Genomic DNA, 14,882 nt, shown 5'->3' on the forward strand with positions numbered 1-14,882 from the left:
TTTAATACCAGTTAATTAGATTCACTACTGACAGCAGGGCAGAAATCACCTTTTAAGGGGAACTAAAATGAGGACAGAGTAAAGACCTTCACAAATAATACATACATATTAATATATTATATGTGTGCATTTTTACAAACCCATCAATACTTTGGACTGTCTGCCATTTGAAGATCTCTAAGTGACTTACAAATATTCACACCTCTATGAAATATTATTTATATGCATTACACAAACATACACAGAGAATAACTGAATCTCTATCCATCCACTCATTCGCAAGGTATTTTTGCTAGCACATTGCTTTTTAACCTAACCAATCTTCTCTTTTGTGCACTTTTCTTGTCTAAAGGACTTTTTCACCCTGCTCCTTACCATGGAGCACCAGGAGGTCTCCCAAGTGCCCTTTGTTAACAGAATCAGCCTTTTATCTGCAGTGTCTCCCGCAATGAAAAAGAGACAGGACTCAGGTGTAGTAAACACAAAAGTGATGCTGTACTGAGGAACACTGGACAGTACTCAGCATCCTAGCTCGGTAACTCAGACAGAGGAGCATAGCTTATGCTATGTAGCGTAGTCACCCAACCACTAGAATGGGCTGACTCCATACCTGCCTAATTGCCCAACAATGGGAGTCTGCAGGACAACTTGTTTCCCACCACTGCAGCCAGAAGGCACAGGAAGGACAACTCACCCATCTGCATGCCTGCTCAGGAGGGAGACGCACGATGAAACAACAGATGCTTGGACAGGGGTAGGTGGAAGGATCAGTGAATCTGCATAAGAAAAGAACATGGAATTGATGAGTATATTCAGGGTGGAGAGGGAGAGGAGTGTGTTTTACCCAGAAAATGTCACAAGTATCACTGAGTGATGTGGAAAATTTTTGGAGGAGCCCCTTGTTAAAATTTGGCAGCACATCACAGCCTCTTAGATCAGCTAAGGTAGTTGATATGTTAATAAACCTTCCTGCTCACAGAACTCTGGAGCAGCTTTCAGAAGTTAGGCTAACCAGACAGCAAGTGTGAAAAATCAGGGCATTTCTTTTTGGGGGGTGGGGGGGGGGGTGGGGGGAAAGAGGTGGTACAGTTGTCTATATAAGACAAATCCCCTAATATTGGGGTGTCTGGTCTGGTGTCTGGCCTGGTCACCCTAACATAAGTATAATATAAAACAGCATTTCTGGTTGCTGAAGGTAATGTATAATCAAAGCAATGTAGAATGACTTCAGTAAATTTGTGAACAGGTATGTGTAATAGTGTTGTTTACAGTTTAAAATATCTTCTGGGCAACATCTAGCATGTATGGGTGAGATTTGCAAAATCACTCACTGCTGGCCTAATTCTGCTCCCAACGTGACCATTTGAAAATCCCAACCTGTGTCTGCCTGTGGCTAGTACATGTAACTTAACTTTATACTTTACTTTTAACCCCGCTACACGGGGTTTTTCTGCAGAACAGTTTCAACAGCCACAAGATGTAGGATTTTCAAAGCATCTTAACTGAGTTAGGTGCCCAAATCTCATTGAACTTCATAGAAGTTGGGAACCTAACTTTTGGCTTATTTAAAAAGCCCAGCTCTAGTTATTCAATTGTCATAATTTAATAAACACCTAAATTCTATAGGTAAAACATTCTCCCACACTCAGTTTAGCCTGACATCTTGTGGCCACAAAGAACATAACATTCTGCAAACCAAGCATCTGTACACTGTCATTGATGCACATGAGCATGCTAATGACTGCATTATAATTTACACAAAAACAAAATAGCTCTGGAGCACTGCAAGATGCAATTATTTCATCTAATTAAATGTGGTATTGGTCTCAGTTTTGTGTGTTAATGGGACAAGTTGATACATAATTTTAAAGACAAAATGCATTACAAATAATCTGGGATTTTGGTTAACTAAACTATTTCACTATGCAGTGTTGTTGTAGCTATGTCAGTCCCAGAATATTAGAGAGACAAGATGGATGAGTATTGGATCTTTTATTGGTGAGAAAGCTTGTCTCTGATATTGCCTCATTCTCCTTGTCTTTCTAAAGTATTTCAGGTAATATTCTGAAATCCTAAAAATTGATCACATACATTCAAAACTATTATTTATCTAATGTGAGATGTAAATGGCCAAAGCATCTGAAAGTTTTCCTTTGAAATTGTGACTTTTAATATTGCCTTGATTTTTGCCATAGGGACTGAATTGCTCTCTGCAACAAGACTAGAACATGCAGTGCTTTAGTGCAGTGGAGTTTAAAAAAAATCCCTCTCAGACAGGATGATAAATAGCTAATGAAAAATAGTTTTCTTGACTACAAACATACGAACAGTTGGGGGTAGGAGGAACCCAGTGATGAGTAGCTTGTGTTGCTTTTCCCAAAGAGAGGACTATTGATTCAATTTAAAGAAAAATACATTTAATCTTGTGGGGGGTGCAAGGGAGAGAGGGGCTCAGACTGGGAAGATTTGGAGCACTGCCTGAAGAGGTTTGACGCTCGCTGCGACTTCTCCTTTTTGGCATAGCAAAGAACAATTAAGCAATAACACAGTGAAAATAATTTATGCGGTTTGATTTCTTTCCATACCAGATGTTCCCACATTTATTCAGATCTCCCCAAGTCTTTTTCTCCAGCCAAGAGAGTGAGCAGCTGTTACTTCTGAAGTCAACACCAAAGCTGGTTAATGGATCTGCTAGCTGGAGATTGCTACATGACAGATCCAACTGCACTTCTCCCCGGGGCCTGCTCCTGTTCCCATTGAAGTTAACAGCAAAACGCTCATTGTCTTTAGAGGGAGCGGGATAAGGTTGCTGGAGAGCAAGGGCATCAGTTAGCGAATGCACCTGTTCTTCCACCAAGCCCCAGCCAATGATTTCAGGTTCACTTGCATTCCCTTGGCATTCCAGCTGGCACCATAAGGCTTTGCAGCTCATCAACTGGCCAGCTCCCCTTTTCATTTTTTTTAAAATTAGGCCCGCATGGAAAAGATTTTTTAAAAATAATTGCAACATTCAAATTAGAACCACAGGTGGGTTTGTTAGTTTTATGTTAGTAATGAGCATAAAGTTCAAGAAATGGCAACTACAAAGCTGCATCTCATTAGCATCCTGAATAACCTGAAATATTACTGACTACACACAATATTGGGGCCAGAGCCTCAGCTAGCGTAAACTGGAAAAATCTGCATTTTTGACTTCTGTGAAACTACACCAGTGTGTACACCAATTGAGAATCAGGCTGTTGGCCTTTAAAGGGACAATGCTAGCTAATTTACTCCAAGTTAGCTCTTGTTCATCATTTTAAAATAAAGCAAAAGTCTTCATAGAAGTGTTGTCATGACTTTGTATTTGTACTAAAAGCATTTTGTTATGTATGTTTTGCTTGGATTTAAGTGTTCGGTGGCCAGCTGCTGATGACAGAGACTACAAGGCCCAAGAGGGGCTGAAAGGAAGATTTGTCCCTACTGCTAGCCCCCTGATCTCTCCTTGTAGTTCTGGAAAAAAAGGGGCATGTAACTGTTATGCACCTTTATATTTGTAGGAGCTATCACGTCTGTAGAAACAACAGCCATTTAATTCTCAGAGTTGTTGCAACCTACTACATGAGACACACGGTCTCTTTCATGAAGAATTTACTTTAGTTCTTTCTTGTTTTCCTTTATCCAAAAGGAAACTATTTATAGGCTAGTGTGTTTTTGTGTATAGAAGCATAACAGGTGGAGCTGGAAGGAACTCATATGGGACAGTGTTACCTGAGATACCCCCTCCATTGCAGGAACATGCCCCACAGGTCCCCAGCCTCAGCTCCCCCTGTCAAAAGTCCCTCAGACCAATGGTTCTCAACCAGGAGCCTGGGGGCCCAGAGCAGGTTTCAGGGAGTCGGCCAAAATAAACTAGAGAGCAGGGCCAGCGTTAGACTTGCTAGGGCCCAGGGCAGAAAGCCGAAGCCTGAGCCCCGTTGCCTGGGGGTGTAGTCAAAGCCTGAGCAACTTTGCTTTGAAGGGCCCCAAGTGGCATAGGGCCCCAGGCAATTGCCCTGCTTGCTACCCCCTAACACAGACCCTGGTTTTTAATCTATTGGATATACAGAAAAACAGTTGTTGTGGCACTGCTGGGCCCCAGAGTTTTTATAGCATATTGCGGGAGGGGCTCAGAAAGAAAGGTTGAGAACCCTTGCGTCAGACCAACACGCCATAGGCTAAAGCTACCCTTTCTTGTAGGCTTATTTGTTAACATAGAGACTTCAAAATAACCTAAAATAAAGTCCAATATCATAACTCAAAAGTTCTTACTTGGCTCTGTCATTTTCTGCCAATCCAAGCTCTTCTTCTAGCCCACTCATCCTTCAGAGTGGATGGCCCCTGGGCTTCCCCCAGGGGCTCTTAATAGACCCCAAACAAAGGAGTCAGACAAACAGTACCCACCTGTCCTGGAGCAAAATGAAAGTCCTGTGCAATCAGTGTCCATTCCCCTGAGCTTATCCTCCTCCTACTACATCCTGGATTCTTCCCCCATACTCTGCTCCTAAGCTTTCCTGCTCCCAGAGCTCTTTTCCCCAGCACCTTTCTACTGCTTCCCTTACCAGGACCCTCTGGCAGGCCACACCCTTCCCCCCTCAATCAACTGAGACCCCACCTGCAGCTCATTATAGGGAGCACCTATTCTCTTCTCAGCTACATCTCATTAGTAAACAAGGCTGGCTGGCTGGCTGGCCTCAGCCCTCTGGCCCTTAAAGGGGCAGACCACCCTATTACAGACAGCAATACTCAGCCAGAGCTCTTGTTGCCCACCCGTGGGGTCTACCAAAAAAGAGTAGAGCCATCAAACACAAGCAGGAGAGACAGCCTGGGCTGCTGGTCAGCAGTAACCACAGTGAAGGGCAAAGTTTAAATGCCCAGGGGCGACCTTAGCTAGATTATTACATAAGGTTTGACAGACAAATCAGGGGGCATGATTCCCATCACCAAACAGCAATAACGATAGTAGAGTGGTGTTGGTGGGATGAGTAAGGTGATAGAGCAACAAAATTACAGCAGCTGCATAGCAAAGAATGTGGGTTTGGCAGATGGTGGAGTGGGCCACCAGGGAGAATAGCTGAAGGGACGCCCCCTAGCCTAGAGAAAGGAAGAGGGTCTTACTGGACAGTGCCACTAGTACCGTGGTAAGGGCGAGAGAGTGGCTGGCCTACCTAGTCACAGTATCATGGCTAACTTGCCATACTAAGGGGCAGGAGAGGCTAGAGAAGAGCAGCACAGTGGGGTAAAGGGTGCAGGGAGAGCATGGTTTGTGTCTGAGCACACTGCCAGTGGCCAGCGAGGGAACCCCACTGGTGCATAGGCATGGGAACTAAGAGTGTGGGGGGTGCTGCAGCACCCCCAGGTTTTGCATGGGATCCCGGCCACCAGCCCCCACCCACCCACACAGAGTCCTGGCCACCAGTTCCATGCTTGGGGGCTCTGCCTCCGGTCCCAGGTCCCAGCTGCCGGCCCCGGTCCCAGCTGCCAGCCCCAGTGCTATTGGTTGGTGAGCACCGCATGAGAATCTCCTGGGGAAGAGGAAGTTGTTCTCAGGACCTGCCCAAGCAATCTGGTACAACAGTGGTGCCATTTAACCGAAATGCTTTCATGGGCGTGACATGTCACTAAATTTTAGAGGTTAAACATTCTCCTGGGGTATTTGCAGCCCAAGCAATGTAGCACCGTGCAGGTGCATGAGAGCCAGAGTAACAGTGAAGCAGACCAGAAAGATAAGAAAACTGACCAGTTGTTTTCTTTGTCCAGGTTCATTGAAGTGAAAGAGGGCAAACGGTGCAAAAGAAAACAGGTAAGTGACATGGTAACATTCTTTCACTTTCAATAATTAAATGTAAATTAATAGACATGGACATTTGGAGTTTAAGTATAAAATTCTGGTCTTACTGAAGTTTGACTTCAATGCGGCCAGAATTTCACCCTAAGTGTACTGAGCTAGATCCTAACCTGGTGTAAATAAATGGAGCTATGCCAATTTATACCCTATGAGGATCTGGTTCTAGGTTTTTAACCTTTAACTATGCTGTGAAACTGTTTGTATTAATAGGAAAAAATATTTTACCATATTTTTGCTCTGCTTACATCATACAGTTTTAGGGCCAAATTCTTCTGTTACACTGCTACAAGCTCCCACCGGAGTCACTGTGAATGAGAGCAGTGTTTGTCCTGTTTTGCTTATACTCCTATGGTCTGAATTTTAAAGGTATTTAGACATCTAAAAATGCATATAGGCACCAAGTGGGATTTTTCAGAAGCATCTAAATACCTTTAGAAATGTGGCCTTTTGTCCACTAGTGATGAAACAAGACACAAGATGTCTTGTGGTGTTGAACAACGATAAACCATCTTTGTTATTTTATGTCTTTGAGAGGTGACAAGTGGAAGTGAGTATTACATCAAACACATTAGAAGGGTGCAGTAAAATGTAGCATATAGGAAATCTTATGCTACTTAATCCAATGCAACCCTCCCCCCCAAAAAAAACACTTTGCTGCATTTCTCTCAATGAGAAAACCCCCAAACAAACAGAAACCTTTCTCTTCACCAGTGCCTCCTTAGAATACATGGCAATCAAATGGCTTTCTTCACTCCAACTGCAGCAAGATCATTTTGCTTGCTCAATTATAAACACAAACACGAAAAAAAGGTATATTTTGTGAACCTGGGAGAGAGCAGATGTTAATTGCAATGAAATGGTATAAAGGCCAAACCTGAATTTGTTTTGTTTTGTTTTGCATTAGTTCAGCAGCTCTCTTAAACAGCACGAACTGCAGTGTATGCAAATCTTGATAGCTTGACAAAGATATATGTAGCCTTGCCCATTCTATATAGCCAAATGTCACTTATGTAGTTATTAGCAATCGCCCTTAAGCTAATGCATCATATGTCTTTTTGACAAGAAGAATGGCTGGGTTCTGACAAAGAATAATTTTGATTTCAACACCAAAATGTTAAAATGTACCACTTATCCAGCTAAGTAAAATATAGAAATCAAACATGAAATTATTAGTGAGAAATGTAAGCAGAAGAACGGGGCTTGTATAATTTTATTAGAATGATATGTCTCTGGACTGCCCCATGTGATAGGAGCACTCACTCTTGAGTGCCTCCTAGTGGCTGAGTGTGGTACCACAGTCCTTTTCTCAACCCTGGCACCCCCTGCAGGCTGCCAGATGACCTTAGGGGGTCTTAGTGGGACTGAGTCACAAGTCCAAATAACAAAACTATTTATTTGCCCTTACTAGGGCCTTCAAGCCTAGCTCTGAGTCCCTTTAAATACAGCCCTTTTTGGGGGCTCAATCCTTTCTCCTTTGTGGGGTTTATGCCCCATTTACTTATGGCTGGTAGGGGAACCTGGGCCTGCCCACTACTCCAATTCCAACCCAGGGACCCTATACACCTCAGCCACATACTGCTTACCTCAATCCTTCACTGCACTTTCCCTCAGCCTCTTCTTGCTGGCCCTTTTATCTCCAGTCCTATCTCAGGGCCAACATACTCAGGCTCTTCTCTTTCAGCAATCCCAATTATGTAAATTCAACCAGCGATATCCTCTGGCTAGTTGTTGAGCTCCTTTGGCCAGAGAGTACACTTCTGGTTTCCAGCCTGGAACTGACCTGCTAAGGCCCATGACAGGATTGGAAGCAGACCTTCACTGCTCCTTTCTAGGGGAGACCATGTGGCCTCCAGTAGGGAGCTGCCAAGGCCAGGCACATCCTGTCATGCTGTAATATAGTTCTAAACACCATACAGTAAAGTAAATGACACAAAAAATGGAAGCTATAGTATTTTGAGACTATACAATCATTAATGCCCCAGGGAACTACAGCTCTCTCCCTCAGATGTATGTCAACACTTACTAACCAGCCATCTACAGCACTCTCTGATCACAAGCAGTTTTCCATAGAGGAAGAAGTTTGCCCTTCTACAATGTGCCCCGAACTTAGTTGGTTTCCAGGTCTTGTAGATCCTCCCCTTAGGCTAAGGGGGGGGGGGTCCTTTAGCAGTGGATGGGCTTATGCCCGCCCACTTCCTGGATCCCAATAGGTACAATGTGCTCAACTATGACCAGGAAAGGAAACACTTGCCAAAGCAACTGGGGTTAATCTACACAACAGCCAACATATTGAACAATTCACTTGTCATTTGGACAGGATCTTAACAGATCTTAACAGACTAGAACATGCAGTGTTCTTAAAGTCCTGGAAAGTGGAGAGCACCCTCAGCCCCAACTGAAGTCAATGGGAGTTGAGGGCACTCAGCAATCTATTGGTTTGGGCCTTTAACCTCTACCTCAATTTCCCTATTTGTAAAATAAGGCTGCTAATACTGTGCATTTGAGATCAGTTCACTTCAGATCAATCTAGAGTTTATCCTTCTTCTGTACAATGCTTTTATCTGGGCATTCAGAGAGCTAAGACTTCGGCCAAGATATGTTCTCAAGCATATACACAGCAAGAAACAGTTACCCAATGGGGAGAAAAAATATATATATACTAGCATCAGCACCTACTCTGTAATAAGCAACCAGAGTAGTAATAAGCAGAGCAATTACTGTTAGTGGCTACAAATAAGCCCAGGCATCACCCTTTAAGGTGACAAGTAATTGACCCAAAATTCTAGATTGCTAGTCAAGATAACAAATTTTGTTTTTTTAACCCAATTTCCTTTTGTGTATAGAGATAGGCAGAGGTCTAGTGGCACGGGCCAGCCTAGACATAGCTACATTGTAGAATAACTGGTGCTTGCATGGGAAGCAGTCACATTCTGTTATGTCACAGGTTAATCATTGTCATTTTACACAACAGCCATATCACACAGTCTATTAATTATTACTTAATGTCACTTCTCCACTAAATGTTTTGATGAATTCTACTGGTAATTAAAACTGTTCTTCTAGTGACATTCAAATAAAGCTTCTTGATGTTCACAGTGTAACACTGATGAAGAGGCAGAAAGAGAAAATATCTAGTTTTATTAGTGTCATACTGACTGGATGCACCTTATTTGTAGTACAGCTGTTTTCTGTAATTATTGATTCATTTCACTGATAACTACAATATATTCAGGACAAGTCCAAAAATCAAGAAAAAATTCATTTGTGTCTGCTAGATAAGCCACTGTAGTTATGTATACACATTAAGAATGCAGAAAAGACGATCCCATAAGTTTGAATATTAATTTATGTTAATAATTCTAGGGATAGTCAGTCAATAGAAAGATCTACTTTCATATCTCATACAGAATTAACCATAGCTTTTTACTTGTTTAAATATTTATGGTAAAGTATTTTATGATAATAATACTTAGTATAGGCCAGATTCTGATCTCAGGTATGCCATGGATAAACTCTTTTGAGTCCATGAATTTACTCCAGATTAACACCAGTGTGAGATCAGAATCTGGCCCTATAGGTTCATATAGGTAACATTTGTCAGTGATTCTCTTTTTATATTATCATTCTTTTCTTCACCTACTCTCACTATACTTATGATTTAATTTAATTTTAGTAATACTTAAAGGTTTGTTACATCGCAAACACTAAAGATGAAAATTCCATCATCTTCCTAGAATTATCCTTGGAAGTCTACTTGGTGTGCTGAGTTATAACAAAGGTTCTCCCCAACAATAAGGATGAACATTATTAGTAAAGGATTGAAGTGCAATTGCCCCTTACAATCTAAGTGCCCTTTTTCCAGAGCCAACCTGGCTGAGCCAATACAATTTCGGAGTTGGGCCTACTCAGCTGGGTTTTATTACCTTCACCCTGAGAGGTATTACCACTCCTCTCCTAAATACAGTACACTTAGCATTCCCTCACACAGAACACTTCGGTTTTATCTAACTTGAATTGAACCCGAGAGATAGTCAGTGAATGAAACACTACAAAAACCATACAATTTCAAAAAGTTTAATCCCTTAACTTGAGAGCCTTTCCTGGTCTAGTGAATCTACAGCTTACTTACGGAAAGCAATTATGTAAGGCATTCAGAAATCCATGAGTGAAATTCTGAAACAGAGTGCATGCCTGCACAGGAGAGTAAAAAACCCTTAACTCGCTTGTGCTTACTACCTGGAACTTAGGGCATAAGGGGAGATGCACACCCACTTACACTCCAGCCTCCTGAAGAAGGCAGCTAAGGAATAGACAGAGTATTGTCTCTGTCCTCCCACCCCCAATTCCCATGGGATAGATGAGTGGCACATTACTACCTGCCTAGAGCAAAGTGATGATGGGAAAGGATCATGGCATCCTGGGTCACAGTTTCTGCTCTGCACTGCTCCTGAGGGCTGGTCCACACTAAGCCCCCAGTTCGAACTAAGATACGCAACTTCAGCTACGTGAATAACGTAGCTGAAGTCAAAGTATCTTAGTTCGAACTTAAAGGTACTTACTGCGGGTCCACACGCAGCAGGCAGGCTCCCCAGTCGACTCTGCCTACTCTGCAGGATTACCGGCGTCGACGGCAAGCACTTCCGGGATCGATTTATCGCGTCTAGACAAGACGCAATAAATTGATCCCAGAAGATCGATTGCTTGCTGCCGAACCAGCGGGTATAGACGTACCCTGAGATAGCTCAGTTACGTGCTGCTTGTTACTGTGGGCTGGGTGCCCTCGACACATAATCTAGCCTTATGTGTTACCCTCGTTAGAGTTCATGGTTACTGCTTGACCTGCAATACCAGACACTGTAGATCTCATGCCAGGCTCTCAGAGATCTTGATTCACTTTAAAATGTATTTATCCTTCTCTTACATTTAACAATAGTTCTACATTTCCTTCTTAGGAGAAATCTTTCCCTTTGGCCCTACACAGTTTATCTTAAGTAATGGGGAGGAACAGAGCAATGGAGGGAGGAGAAAGAAAGGAGAGAGAAACAGGGAAGCAGGATGTAAGCTCGATTGGCAAGAACTCTCTTTTACAAAGGGCTTATCTATACAAAGAGTTAGTGTGCACCAAGCTGGAGTGTAAATCTACAAGGCAGCCTTGTAAGATTTACACTCCAGGTTGCTGCACACTAACTCTTTGTATAGATAAGCCCTTTGTGACTAGCCTGCCATGCATTTATTGGCCATGTAGACCAGCTACCATGCACTAAAAGTTCCCTTCTGCTTCTTGACAGGAATAGATCAAAATGCACTAGGGAACTTTTAGTGTGCAGTAGACAGGGTCGCCAGAGCCAGTTAGTGTGCAGCAGGCAAGTGTGCTGTAGATTGACACCTTACCTTGCTGTGCACTAACTCTCCATTTAGATAAGCTCCAAGTGTTTGTATGGTGCCCAGCTCATGACTGGGGTCTCTGGATATAAATGTTACATACGACTAATGGAGGAAAGGGGAAATGGGCTAGAGAAGCAAAAGGGGAAGATTCACATACAGCCAGGAAGGTGGAAGACAGAAAAGTCTGTGAAAGCAGGTAGGAGGAGGAAAGAGTTGTTTTTATACAGGACCTGGCAAAATGGGGCTGGGGCTCTAGACACTAGCACAATACAAATAATAATAATACTGACTGGCTCCAGGGCCAATGGCAGTAAAATGTTCAAGAATATTGTCAAGGCCGATTCCCCACTCTGGCACTTCGAGTGCAGAAGGTGGGGGCCCACAAGGGTTTTAAAAATTAATACTGGCCACTCCAGGCTTGTTTTAAACTCCCAAGGTTACAGCTTCTCTCTGACCTTGGCTTGGTAAATGCTGCCACCACCCAAATGCAAAACCCCTTTTTTGAAACTCAGGAAGGTGCACTTCAGAATTCCTTCCTTTGGGGAAGAGCTAGGGTGACCAGATCACACAGGTGAAATATCCGGATGCAGGGGGGTCGGGGGGGGAAAGGTAAAAAAAAAAAAAAAAAGAAGCCGGCAGCGGAGCAAAAACAAAAAAACGGCCGCCAGGGCTCCACGCCCTACCCCCCCCCCCCCCCCGCACCAGCATGCCTCCACTCCATCTCCATCTCCATCTCCCCCCTCTCTTCAGCATTTGCGCCGCCATGCAGCTGATCAGCATAAGCCTGGGAGGGAGACGGGAGGAGGAGGAATGCGGCGTGCATGGGGAAGAGGCGGGGCCAGGGCAGGGATTTGGGGAGGATCCAATGTGGAAGGAGGGGGCGGAGTCGGGTGGGGGGGGTACGTGAGCCTCCTCCGGGCTCCGCTCTGCCTGTGAGCAGAAGCAAAATATCGGGACAATTCGCATCCCAACCGAAGGTAGGTTGGGACACGGGACAAATAAGCAAATATCGGGACAGTCCCGATAAAATTGGGACGTCTGGTCACCCTAGGAAGAGCTGAGAAAGAAAACAAAGGAAATTAGCTGTTGCCCCCCAGCTAATTAAACAACATGTGCACAAACCTCTTGGGACACCAAAAATCCAATCCTGTCCTTAAAAAAGGTAAATTTTATTAAAAACAAAAAGAAAGAAAATACATCTGGAACTTAAGCTTTTGCTAGATTTTAAAAGAGCAATTCCAAAAATTAAGCACACAAAATAGCTTTCTTGGGAGTTCAGCTTAAAGGTGATATGCAAACAAAAGCACCTGGGGTTAAGCACAGAGGAGTCCACAAGCCTTACAGAAAGTAAAAGAAATAACCCTAATTGCGTCTAACTAAACGTTCCCTGTCCCAGTGAATTCTTCTAGGTATGGATGGTGGATTTTCATACCTGGTCCAAACTTTACACAGCATTCCAGCTGCTCCCGTTTCTTCAGCCCAGAGAGAACAACAGAGACACAAAGGGAAAGCTTTTTTCCCCATTTAAAAAAGTTCTAGCCTTTCTATTGGCTCTTTTGGTCAGGTGCCCACTCCCTTTTCTTTACCTGGGGGACTTTTTAACCCTTTACAAGTAAAGCAAGCAACCACCAAGAGGGACTTTATAGTTGACTGGCTGGCTGGGTGTCCATAAAAGGGAGCTCTCCCCCCCGCCCTTTCATTTATCACATGCCACCCAAATCATAGACAGTGCTGGCCAGCCTGGTTTAGGTCGGGTCCACACTGACTCGGATTTTTTCCTGGAGGTTTAGGAAACAGAGTTAATAAGATACATGCACTTCTAATTTCACTACTAATTACATGAAAAATTAAACAGTACTTCTTACATTTTAAGGACTACAATGACTTAGAATACAGGGACATTTTTACCCGGTTGATTCTGGGAAACCTTCCCGGGAGAGTGCAACAGCCACGTTGCTAGAGGCTCCTGAAATGTGTTGTCTTTCAAAATCAAAGTCCTGAAGAGCTAAACTCCACCAAAGAAGTTTTTTGTTAGGGTATGTCTACACTACGAGAGTAGTTCAATTTTACTTAAATCGAATATTTGGAATCGATATTGCAAAGTCGAACGTGTGTGTCCACACTAAGGACAGTAATTCGACTTTGTGAGTCCACAGTAACGGGGAAAGCGTCGACATTGGAAGCGGTGCACTGTGGGTGCACTGTGGGCAGCTATCCCACAGTTCCCGCAGTCACCACTGCCCATTGGAATTCTGGGTGGAGCCGCAAATGCCTTCTGGGTAAAAAAAATGTGTCCAGGGTGCTTTTGGGTAACTGTCGTCATCCGTCCATCACTCCCGCCCTCCCTCCCTGAAAGCGCCGGCGGGAAATCAGTTTGCGCACTTTTCTAGTCAGTGACAGCGCGGACGCCACAGCACTGCGAGCATGGAGCCCGCTGCAACCATCGCTGCAGTTGTGGCCGCTCTCAACGCCTCTCAGTTTATCATCCACCTTTCCCTGAGGCAGATGCAGATAAGTCAGGCGAGGAGGCTACGGCACCGCGGTGAGGGCCTGAAGTCTGAGAGTAGCACAGACCTCTCAGAAAGCACGGGACCCAGCGCCGAGGACATCACGGTGGCAATGGGTCATGTTGATGCCGTGGAACGGCGATTCTGGGCACGGGAAACAAGCACTGAGTGGTGGGACCGCATAGTGCTGCAGGTCTGGGATGAATCCCAGTGGCTGCGAAACTTTCGCATGCGGAAGGGAACTTTCCTTGAACTTTGTGAGTTGCTGTCCCCTGCCCTGAAGCGCAATGACACCCGGATGCGAGCAGCCCTGACTGTCCAGAAGCGAGTGGCCATAGCCCTCTGGAAGCTTGCAACGCCAGACAGCTACCGGTCAGTCGCGAACCAGTTTGGCGTGGGCAAATCTACCGTGGGGGTTGTTGTGATGCAAGTAGCCAAGGCAATCGTTGATGTACTGCTGTCAAAGGTAGTGACCCTGGGAAACGTGGAGGCGATCATAGATGGCTTCGCAGCGATGGGATTCCCAAACTGCGGTGGGGCCATAGATGGAACTCACATCCCTATCCTGGCACCGGACCACCAGGCCAGCCAGTACATTAACAGAAAGGGCTACTTTTCCATGGTGCTGCAAGCACTGGTGGACCACAGGAGACGTTTTACCAACATTTACGTCGGATGGCCGGGCAAGGTTCATGACGCTCGTGTTTTCAGGAACTCTGGTCTGTTTAGATGGCTGCAGCAAGGTATTTACTTCCCGGACCACAAAATAACTGTTGGGGATGTGGAGATGCCTATAGTCATCCTCGGGGACCCAGCCTACCCGCTAATGCCCTGGCTCATGAAGCCCTATACTGGCGCCCTGGACACTGAAAAAGAACTCTTCAACTACCGGCTGAGCAAGTGCAGAATGGTGGTGGAGTGTGCTTTTGGCCGTCTCAAGGGGAGATGGAGAAGCTTACTGACTCGCTGTGATCTCAGCGAAACCAATATCCCCATTGTTATAGCAGCTTGCTGTGTGCTCCACAATCTGTGTGAGAGCAAGGGGGAGACCTTTATGGCGGGGTGGGAGGTTGAGGCAAATAGCCTGGCTTCTGATTACGCACAGCCCGACAGCCGGGCGATTA

The 14,882-nt window shown here is 44.6% G+C and overlaps 1 protein-coding gene across 1 annotated transcript in view; it reads right to left on the reverse strand.

The window, feature by feature from the left end:
- Nucleotides 1-717: 717 nt before the first annotated feature.
- Nucleotides 718-14,882, reverse strand: part of VAV3 (vav guanine nucleotide exchange factor 3) — a 258,222-nt gene continuing 244,057 nt past the window's right edge. Inside the window, exon 27 of the mRNA XM_065554296.1 lies at nt 718-776. The gene's annotated coding sequence lies outside the window, so the exon portion shown is untranslated. The remainder of the gene's footprint in view (nt 777-14,882) is intronic.

This window comes from Chrysemys picta, chromosome 8, assembly GCF_011386835.1.
Source record: "Chrysemys picta bellii isolate R12L10 chromosome 8, ASM1138683v2, whole genome shotgun sequence".
In the NCBI taxonomy this organism is placed as follows: Eukaryota; Metazoa; Chordata; order Testudines; family Emydidae; genus Chrysemys; species Chrysemys picta.